Source organism: Oncorhynchus gorbuscha, linkage group LG13 (genome assembly GCF_021184085.1).
Source record: "Oncorhynchus gorbuscha isolate QuinsamMale2020 ecotype Even-year linkage group LG13, OgorEven_v1.0, whole genome shotgun sequence".
NCBI classification, from domain to species: Eukaryota; Metazoa; Chordata; class Actinopteri; order Salmoniformes; family Salmonidae; genus Oncorhynchus; species Oncorhynchus gorbuscha.
Genome location: NC_060185.1, coordinates 59,798,021 through 59,808,653, shown reverse-complemented (window position 1 = coordinate 59,808,653; position 10,633 = coordinate 59,798,021).

Genomic DNA, 10,633 nt, shown 5'->3' with positions numbered 1-10,633 from the left:
AGGTTGAATGTATCCCTGTGCTGACCTAATAGAAGTCATTGGAAAATAAATAATCAGCTCTGATTTTCAAGGCAAAAAATTAATTGAAATATGTCTTTAGGATGTCATTTCTTGGTTGGTCAATTCCCTAATTCCTGTCCCTTGATCCTAACTGATAAGTAATTCACAAAGACTACACCTCAATGGAGACAATATCACTCAGATTGGGGTGATATCTAAGGAAGTCTCAGGGTTTTGCTCACCTGTGGTAGAGTATCTCATGATAAGCTGTAGACCACGCTATCTAACCTAGAGAGATTTCATTTGTATTTTTAGCTGTCTACATACCACAACAGACCGAAGCTGTCACTAAAACCGCACTCAATGAGCTGTATTCCTACAATAAGCAAACAGGAAAAACGCTCATCCAGAGGCGGCGCTCCTAGTGGCCGAGACTTTAATGCAGGGAAACTTAAATGTGCAACCAGAGGGAGAAAAAAAAACTCTAGACCACCTTTACTCCACACACAAAGACGCATACAAAGCTCTCTCTCGCCCTCCATTTGGCAAATCTGACCATGACTCTATCCTCCTGATTCCTGCTTACAAGCTAAAATTAAAGCAGGAAGCACCAGTGACTCAGTCTATAAAAAAGTGGTCAGATGAAGCAGATGCTAAACTACAGGACAGTTTTGCTAGCACAGACTGGAATATGTTCCGGGATTCTTCCAATGGCATTGAGGAGTACACCACATCAGTCACTGGCTTTATCAATAAGTGCATCGGGGACTTCGTCCCCACAGTGACTGTATGTACATACCCCAACCAGAAGCCATGGATTACAAGCAACATTTGCACTGAGCTAAAGGGTAGAGCTGCTGCGTTCAAGGAGCGGGACTCTAACCCGGAAGCTTATAAGAAATCCTGCTATGCCCTCCGATGAACCATCACACGGGCAAAGGGTCAATACAGGACTAAGATCGAATAGTACTACACCGGCTCTGACGCTCGTTGGATGTGGTAGGGCTTGCAAACTATTAAAGACTACAAAGGGAAGCACAGCCGAGAGCTGCCCAGTGACACGAGCCTACAAGACGAGCTAAATTACTTCTATGCTAGCTTCAAGGCAAGTATCACTGAAACATGCATGAGAGCATCAGCTGTTCCGGGTGACTGTGTGATCACTCTCTCCGCAGCCGATGTGAGTAAGACCTTTAAACAGGTCAACATTCACAAGGCCGCTGGGGCAGACGGATTACCAAGACGTGTACTTCGAGCATGCGCTGACCAACTGGCAAGTGTCTTCACTGACATTTTCAACCTCTCCCTGTGAGAGTCTGTAATACCAACATGTTTAAAGCAGACCACCATAGTCCCTGTGCCCAAGAACACTAAGGTCATCTGCCTAAATGACTACCAACCTGTAGCACTCACATCTGTAGCCATGAAATACTTTGAAAGGCGGGTCATGGCTCACATCAACACCATTATCCCAGAAACCCTAGACCCACTCCAATTTGCATACTGTACCAACAGATCCACACCTGGACAAAAGGAACACCTATGTGAGAATGCTATTCATTGACTACAGCTTGACGTTCAACAACATAGTGCCCTCAAAGCTCATCACTAAGCTAAGGACCCTGGGACTAAATACCTCCTTCTGCAACTGGATCCTGGACTTCCTGACAGGCCGCCGCCAGGTGGTAAGGGTAGGTAACATTACATCCACCACGCTGATCCTTAATACGGGGGCACCTCAGGGGTGCGTGCTCATTCCCTTCCTGTACTCCCTGTTCACTCATGTCTGCACGGCCATGCACGACTCCAACACCATCATTAAGTTTGCTGACGACACAACAGTGGTAGGCCTGATCACCGACAATGATGAGACAGCCTATGGGGAGGAAGTCAGAGACCTGACCGTGTGGTACAAGGACAACAAAACCTATTCCCCCTCAGGAGATCCTGAGGGGGAATAGGTGATACAGCTGCACCATCGAGAGCATTCTGACGGGTTGCATCACTGCCTGGTATGGCAATTGCTCGGCCTCCGACCGCAAGGCACTACAGAGGGTAGTGCGTACGGCCCAGTACATCACCGGGGCCAAGCTAATTTTTTGCAGACATGTTTTGGTACCCTTCCCCAGAGCTGTGCCTCAACACAATCCTGTCTCGAAGCTCCACGGACATTTACTTTGACCTCATGGTTTGGTTTTTGATCTAACATGCACGGTCAACTGTGGAACCTATAGACAGGTGTGTGCCTTTCCAAATCATGTCCAATCAATTCAATTTAACACAGGTGGACTCCAATCAAGTTGTAAAAACATCTCAAGTGTGATAAATGGTAACGGGATGCACCTGAGCTCAATTTTGAGTCTCATCGCAAAGGGTTTTAAAACCATCTTTTGCATCTTGCCTATGCCGCTTGGTCATTTCTCATCCATATATTTATATGTACATATTCTTATTCCGTCCCTTTACTTAGTTTTGTGTGTGTTAGGTAGTTGTTGTGGAATTGTTAGATTACTTGTTGATATTGCTGCCCTGTCGGAACTAGAAGCACAAGCATTTCGCTACACTCGCAATAACATCTGCTAACCATGTGTATGTGACCAATAAAATTTGATTTGATTTTGAAACCATGCAATTTATTAGGCTACAGATGTTATAAATTCTGATAAACTTCACAGGGTGGTGAAAGTGCATGGTGATCTTGATGCTCCTTTCCAATAAATATTGAGGGTCTTATTCTGGTGACATGAATAATGCTTGACTACCATAATAATCTCATCAGGTAGACTAGCATACCTGCATAGCCTACCTGCACTGTATCTGCGAGCTGTTGGCTCGCTAAAGCGCACATGCTAAAATCAGAATAGTCACATTTGCTACTTAATGCAGTTTTTGTGACAACATTATCGGTAGAGTTATCGGGTACACAACAAGTCAATTTGGTGGAAGCACACCACTGGTATGAAAATGCGCATATTTTCTTAATGCCGATTCTAGAATATTACCATAAAAATCTGTCGCCAATTGTATGGAAACCTGGTTAGTGTTAGGAATGTTTGTCACCTTACCTATATTTCAGCACTGAACAGGTCATTTGATTCTTGTCATCTGTTCAATTGCGTGGTGTTGTTGTTACTCAACTGTATTGAGTTCATTTCAGTTAACCTTACCAGTTAACCTTACCTGCCTTACTATTATTCAACCATGCTGGTAATTTATGAACATTTGAACATCTTGGCCACGTTCTGTTATAATCTCCACCCGGCACAGCCAGAAGAGGACTAGCCACCCCAAATATGCTCTCTCTAATTCTCTCTTTCTTTCTCTCTCTCGGAGGACCTGAGCCCTAGGACCGTGCCCCAGGACTACCTGACATGATGGCTCCTTGCTGTCCCCAGTCCACCTGACTGTGCTGCCGCTCCAGTTTCAACTGCACTGGATGTCATAAGGTGAATGCACCAATTTGTAAGTCGCTCTGGATAAGAGCGTCTGCTAAATGACTTAAATGTAAATGTAAAATTATTATTATTTGACCATGCTGGTCATTTATGAACATTTAAACATCTTGGTCATGTTCTGTTATAATCTCTACCCGGCACAGCCAGAAGAGGACTGGCCACCCCACATAGCCCGGTTCCTCTCTAGGTTTCTTCCTAGGTTTTGGCCTTTCTAGGGTGTTTTTCCTAGCCACCGTGTTTTTACACCTGCATTGTTTGCTGTTTGGGGTTTTAGGCTGGGTTTCTGTACAGCACTTTGAGATATCAGCTGATGTACGAAGGGCTATATAAATCAATTTGATTTGATTTGATTTTGAGTTAACTCTCAGCGTAAAAAAGACATGGGAGGGGGGCCTCATTATCATTTTTCCTGGTATGCTTTGTTGCAGGTTTATGTTTAGAATAGTTTGTTTTAATATCTCATGCACATTGATTGATTCATTTATCTTATACAAAGATAAATAACATTTTTCTAAACTATTCCTATCTGTAGTAAGGGGTTGGACTTACTGCACCCGTTACTGACATGGTTGTTCCAGTTAAGATGGTTTAGATAGTATTTTTTATTGAGACCTTCACCTTAGCAGTCAGTCTGAGTGCAGGTTGGGGGTGATGAAATATTCAAATTCTTCCCTCTGGCAGGATTCCGACAGGAATTACTAATCACTTCACAAACCAGCATAATATGACTTGCAAGTCTGATGAGGCCCATGAGCCAGGATTTTCAGACCATAATGTTGAGGATAACTAGGCCATAACTAAAGGCCTTATTAAATGTACAATATGCGGTCATAAAGTGTTCACTTTGAATTGAAACACATTCACTCTGGCAGTTACTTGGTGAAGGCTTCAGAAATAGAAATCAATGAATGCAACAGGCATGTCTCTGTCACTAACAAAGACAGTCATGGGTGGGTATCTCTCACATTGACTCAAAAGACATGCTGGGAAATATGCAAATACGGCTTTACATCCTATGTTAAAACTTAAACGCCTTGTACTGAATAAATGTGCTTTTGCATTTAAAAAGTGCTACAGCAAATAAATATGTTTACAAAAACACTAACGTATTTTCATTGAAATTCTAAATAGCTTGACACGTTTAAAAAGTGTTGCAGAAAAGTTTTTAGTTATGTGTTCAGATCCTAAACACTTGATTTTACAATGACAATGACCATAGGAATTGCACAAACAGAACCGGGACCAGGCTAGTGGAAATGTTGCTGTAGACTACTAGGAAACGTTGTTGTCGTGGGCTACTACTAGAACTAGGCCGTCTATGGTCATCAATCAGTAGAGTGCCCCATTTCATCAGTTATATCATCTCATTGATCTGTCAGGAGGAAAGGCCTGATGCGATGTGGGAGGTCAATACAGTGGGGCTGCCTGCTGCACGTTCAGCCCAGCCTACCCCAGTTGTTCAAGGACGCCAATCAATCGGATTCACACAATCTTTTCCGAGAGGGGGGGGGGGGGGGGGCTAGCATGCCACTGTTGTTGATTGGTAACGGGGGTATTTTGCTCAGTCGTGATCAATGGGAAGGAAAAGAGAGCAACACGTCGCTTTCGCCGCACGTCGACAACATTTCCCAATGTGACGCGGCCTGGCATAGCCCCAGTCACATGTCTGATCTAATGGCGCGGATCATTTTAGGGGTTGATGCACCGTAAGTGGTAAGCTCTAGTCTGGGTCCTCCTTATCATACCGCTACCTGTGACTGATCACTGACAATTTTGTTGTGATCCATCGGGGGTCAAGAGGACAGGACAGCTCATAAGTCAATAATGTGCGTCATCGATACCATGCCCATTATCAGTCAGTAATGTATGGTTGGGGGAGTTCTATAAAAGAGAAGAACGAAAATGCCCTATTCTATATTTACATGCCAACTTTTGATGCAGTTTGACACTATTTGGAAATGAGTGGCTTTTCTTGTGGTTGATTGATTTCATTGAGCGTTTAGCTCACACACATTTATTTCTGGTAATGTATATAAACAAAACAACGATTGATTCGGACATCTCTTCATAGCATCCAATTTCATCCGAATCTTAGGTCACTGTCATTCATGTAACGTGGACAATCCGTACTGAGTGATAAATCTACAATACATGTAAAATCACTGACATGCTCTTAATAAGTCAATGTACAATTAACAACAAGAGCGGGAAAGAGTATGAATGAATGGTGTGCATGTGCTTCTCACGACTGAGCATCACCTACAATCACAGAGCTGTAGAAAAAAACAGCCAGATGTTCAGCAACCTACGCGTCTCTCCGCTGAGGCATGTGTAAAATGCAATGTATTGTGGGGGGTGCTTAACTCGCAGTATGACCTGTGTGGCACAGTGATGTGGTGCATGTAGCGTCCTATATGCATACAGCAGAGCACAGCACACTGAACCCGTTGAGCGCTCCTCCGGCTTAATGCCTTTCATTTTGGAGGCAAGTCAGAGGCCTCGACAAAGACGCAAAAGATTCCGTGCTCAGCGCTCTGTGATTGGCTGGCCGGGCTCTTGTCTCTGAGTGGAGGAGGAAGGAGAGTGAGTTTCTAGTGAGCTAGAGCGAGAGAGCTGGAGACCCGATACCCCCGGCCAACACGTGCCTTTCCATCACGACTTTTCTTCCAGCACAATGCTGGCAGGCAGGCAAGCTCGGCTCCCTCCGCTGCTCACCACTCTCTTTCTCACTACTTTATTGTCAGGCTGGTTAAACAAACTGCCACAACCAGTCACTCAGGTGATAAAGGATTTCTAAGTCGTCTGATCTAACACAAACAAGCATTGGGGGTGAAAAGTTTTGCTCCAGCCGAGCGGTCACATGCCAGACATTTCTCTGCATAGACCTCGTCCAGTCCTCCCGCCCCTTTCTCCCAGGGCCACTACCCCCAGACATCGCCCTAGGGCAAAGAGGAGTGGGGCTATATTTAGCGGCTAGGGGATAGAGGGATGCCAAAGGCCCTGTTTACACTTGACCTAACCATCGTAGTATGTAACATTTGGTCATATCCCATCCCCTGTAAATTTGAACATTTCTAGATCGAGGAATGAGGACAGAGCCATGATGATCACCAACAGACCAAACTGCAAACTGTGCTTGGAAAGCGCTTGCATTTGGAAAGCCTCTCCCACGTTTGGGGAGCTTCTGCGTTTTGGACTTGTTTGAACAACGACAGGTGTAAATGAATAGAGATCCATATTCTGTTGTTTGCCTCCTTTTGTCCCGACATGGATCTGAATGTCAAATTCAGAAGTCTCTTGGACCATCCCAGAATATTGATCAAGAGCAAACACACACAGTATTTACTATATGCTCCTGGATGGGTCGGAATGTGTTAACACTAAAAGCAACAACAACAAAAATAAACTATGATCAGTCATAGGATGAAGCAGAACGGAGAAACAGCAGTTTGTTACACCATTGCCACTTTTTCTTCCAGGAAGTGTGATGCACTGAGTTCCTACAGGCAGGTTACACGTCAAACCCACCCAGCGGATGTTGGCTCCTCTTCAGTCTCATTACTGCGCTGTCGATGACAGGACCGCAGAAACAAGTTCTGACGAAAACGGTTAATTACTCTGACAAATCGAAAACAAACTGTCTAGACAATGGACAGTGGCATTTTCTTTTGGGGTTGTCTGTTCCTTGACCTGTGAGAACGTGTGCGCTGCATTGAGAGAGGCTGAGTCAGTACAGCGTGTGTGTACATTGTGGGATATGTAGCATTCCTGCCATTGTTTTGTGAATAGAGGGGTGTCGGGAATAGAACAATTTGGGTTGTCAGACACGCTAAGCCAGCAAAGTGATTCCAAAGGCACGATTTTCCACACCTTGACGTAAAAGATTCACACACCACACACTCCCCCTACTCATGTGCACACACATGAACGCACATACTCTGTGCTCGCATTCTCACACAACAGAAAGCTGTTAGGCTTCTACTGCTTGGGACCAGAGTGACGCAGGTGTGTGAATCTGTAAGGATCAGACATCCTCCCCTCAGAGAGAGATTGTGTGTGTGTGTGTGTTTGTGACCACTTGATGGGTGGCTGTCAGGGGGCAGGTCATCTGGCCTAGAGCCTGGGGACGATATCTATCACTGTCTGCAGACCTGGCAGTCTCGATCTCTCTCTCTCTCTCTCTCTCTCTCTCTCTCTCTCTCTCTCTCATAGTTCCAGGAAAGCTTCATTCCACCTTCTCACCACCACCAGCCAAGCCCTTCCTCTGTGCTCCTGCTGGACAGACAGGCAGCGAGACAGACTGTAATTAAGATAAGCTCACATTAGAGGGTGTGGAACCCCGTACTGGGGAAATGAGAGATCTGAGTCTCTATCCTATCTACTAAATTATTATCCTCCAGGACACCAAAGCGGTGCAATCAAAGCACTGGTAAATGGGGAAAGAAATGTGAATGTGTGTTAAGACTAAGTAGTCTATTCTATAAGGATATTCCCTGACTACTGGGTGACTGGATGTTGGCTACCTTCTTAAGATAGACTATCTGCATGTGTACATTGATTTGAAGTGATGAACAGAGAATCTAGGATAATGCTGAATTGTCTGATTTGGTCTCAGCTGGATCTCTGTGTGTTTTCTGGGAAATGGGAGAGGTTAGACTGCTGGAGTCAGCCTGTGATGTTGACAGCCCACCTGCTATAATGCTGTGTGAGTGCACCACTGCAAGATGTAGTCCAGGCAGGCAAACTAGGCCAGATTAGTATTGGAGGCTGAGCCAGAGCATTGCCTTCTGGGTGCCCTGATGCTACCTCCCCCTGCTTCCCACGTCTCTCCCCCTTGCCTCCCCTTCTCTCATGCCTCCCCCTCCCTGCCTTCTCCCTCCCTCTTGCCTCCCCATCTACCTCACTTCCCTCCCTCCTCCTTGCCTTCCACCCTGCCTCTCCCTCCCTCCCAGGTTTACAATAATGAAGCAATGCTTAGCGTTGGGTATAATAATCATTGATCCCATTCAGTTGGGATCAACTGATCACACACACACACACACACAAGCACGCGCGCAGACAAAACAGACGTAAATCCCGATTAATACACAGTGCACACACAAACATGTGCACACACACACGTACAAATTGACAGGCACATGTCAGAATAAGCAGTGTAAGCAATAGGAGCGGAGGTATTTATTGAGGATTGAAGGACATTAGGGGCATGCAGTGGGTGTAGCATACTTTGGTAAATATAGTCTAGCCACGGTGGCCAGTGCCAGGCACTCCTGGGGGGTTATGCCGTTGGGAGAGAGAGAGAGAGGGGGGGGCTGTGTTGCCTCTGGGAACACAGCAACACAGGGAGCAGCCGATAAAGAGATTGGCGTTTGTTATATATTGGTTCATTCCGTGGAAAGACAGAGGCATATCTGGTAAGCATCCCAGATGTTTGGCATTTAAGCGATCTGGATATGCAAGTACCAAGGGAAACTACTCTCTATCCCCCTTATGTGAGTTTCACACTGCTCTGGACCATACAGGCAAACATAGGAATCCCTCATGGCACAGTTAAAACACAACATGCAAGAGATAGATGGAAAGTTTCATTCCAAAACGCTACATCCGTTTTCAGAAATGTGAGTAAATTATGTTTTATTGTTTAAATCAATTATTAAAAGAGCTTGGTGTGTTTTTTTCTCACTATCTAATCATGGCATAGGTTTGTTCAATGACAGAAATGTATTTGTTTAAAATCTACCACTTGATGGTTTCATTTTAGAGAAACAAATATTTATTTATTTTTGCTAAATGCTACTTATCTGCCTTACTCTCAGAGAAATAAGTTTGACATTTGTATACAGTCAAATGTAACAAATATTTTTTTAAATAACTGTACAAATGATACATTTATAACATTTTTTTATTTAAATAATTAAATGCAGTTATTTGAGATCAGTATGTAAAACATGTGTATTTGACATTTTAGTCATTTAACAGATGCTCTTATCCAGAGCGACTTACAGCTAGGTGAGACAACCACATATCACAGTCCAATATACAGGATACAAACTGGAGGTCGACCGATTAATCGGAATGGCCGATTAATTAGGGCCGATTTCAAGTTTTCATAACAGTCGGAAATTGGGCAGCGATTTCCAATTATTTAAAAATATATTTGTATTTTTTACACCTTTTATTTAACTAGGCAAGTCAGTTAAGAACACATTCTTATTTTCAATGACTGCCTAGGAACTGTGGGTTAACTGCCTTGTTCAGGGGCAGAACGACAGATTTTCACCTTGTCAGCTCAGGGGTTCCAATCTTGCAACCGCACAGTTAACTAGTCCAATGCTCTAACCATTGCACTCCACGAGTAGCCTGCCTGTTACGCGAATGTAGTAGAAGCCAAGGTAAATTGCTAGCTAGCATTAAACTTATCTTATAAAAAACAATCAATCAAATCATAATCACTAGTTATAACTACTGGTCCAGTTAAGCAGGCAATATTAACCAGGTGAAATTGTGTAATTTCTCTTGCGTTCATTGCACGCAGAGTCAGGGTATATGCAACAGTTTGGGCTGCCTGGCTCATTGCGAACTAATTTGCCAGAATTTTACGTAATTATGACATACATTGAAGGTTGTGCAATGTAACAAGAATATTTAGACTTAGGGATGCCACCCGTTAGATAAAATATCGAACGGTTCTGTAAGGGCCGCAGCTTTTGTGGAGCGATGGGTAACGATGCTTCGAGTGTGGCTGTTGTCGATGTGTTCCTGGTTCGAGCCCAGGTAGGGGCAAGGACGGGGACGGAAACTATACTGTTACACTGGCAATACTATAGTGCCTATAAGAACATCCAATAGTCAAAGGTATATGAAATACAAATGGTATAGAGAGAAATAGTCCTATAAATACTATATTAACTACAACCTAAAACCTCTTACCTTGGAATATTGAAGTCTCATGTTAAAAGGAACCACCAACTTTCATATGTTCTCATGTTCTGAGCAAGGAACTTAAACGTTAGCTTTTTTACATGGCACATATTTTACAATGCACACATTTTTACATGGCACATATTACTTTCTTCTCCAACACTTTATTTAAACCAAATTGAACATGTTTCATTATTTATTTGAGGCCAAATTGATTTTATTGATGTTTTATATTAAGTTAAAATAAGTGTTAATTC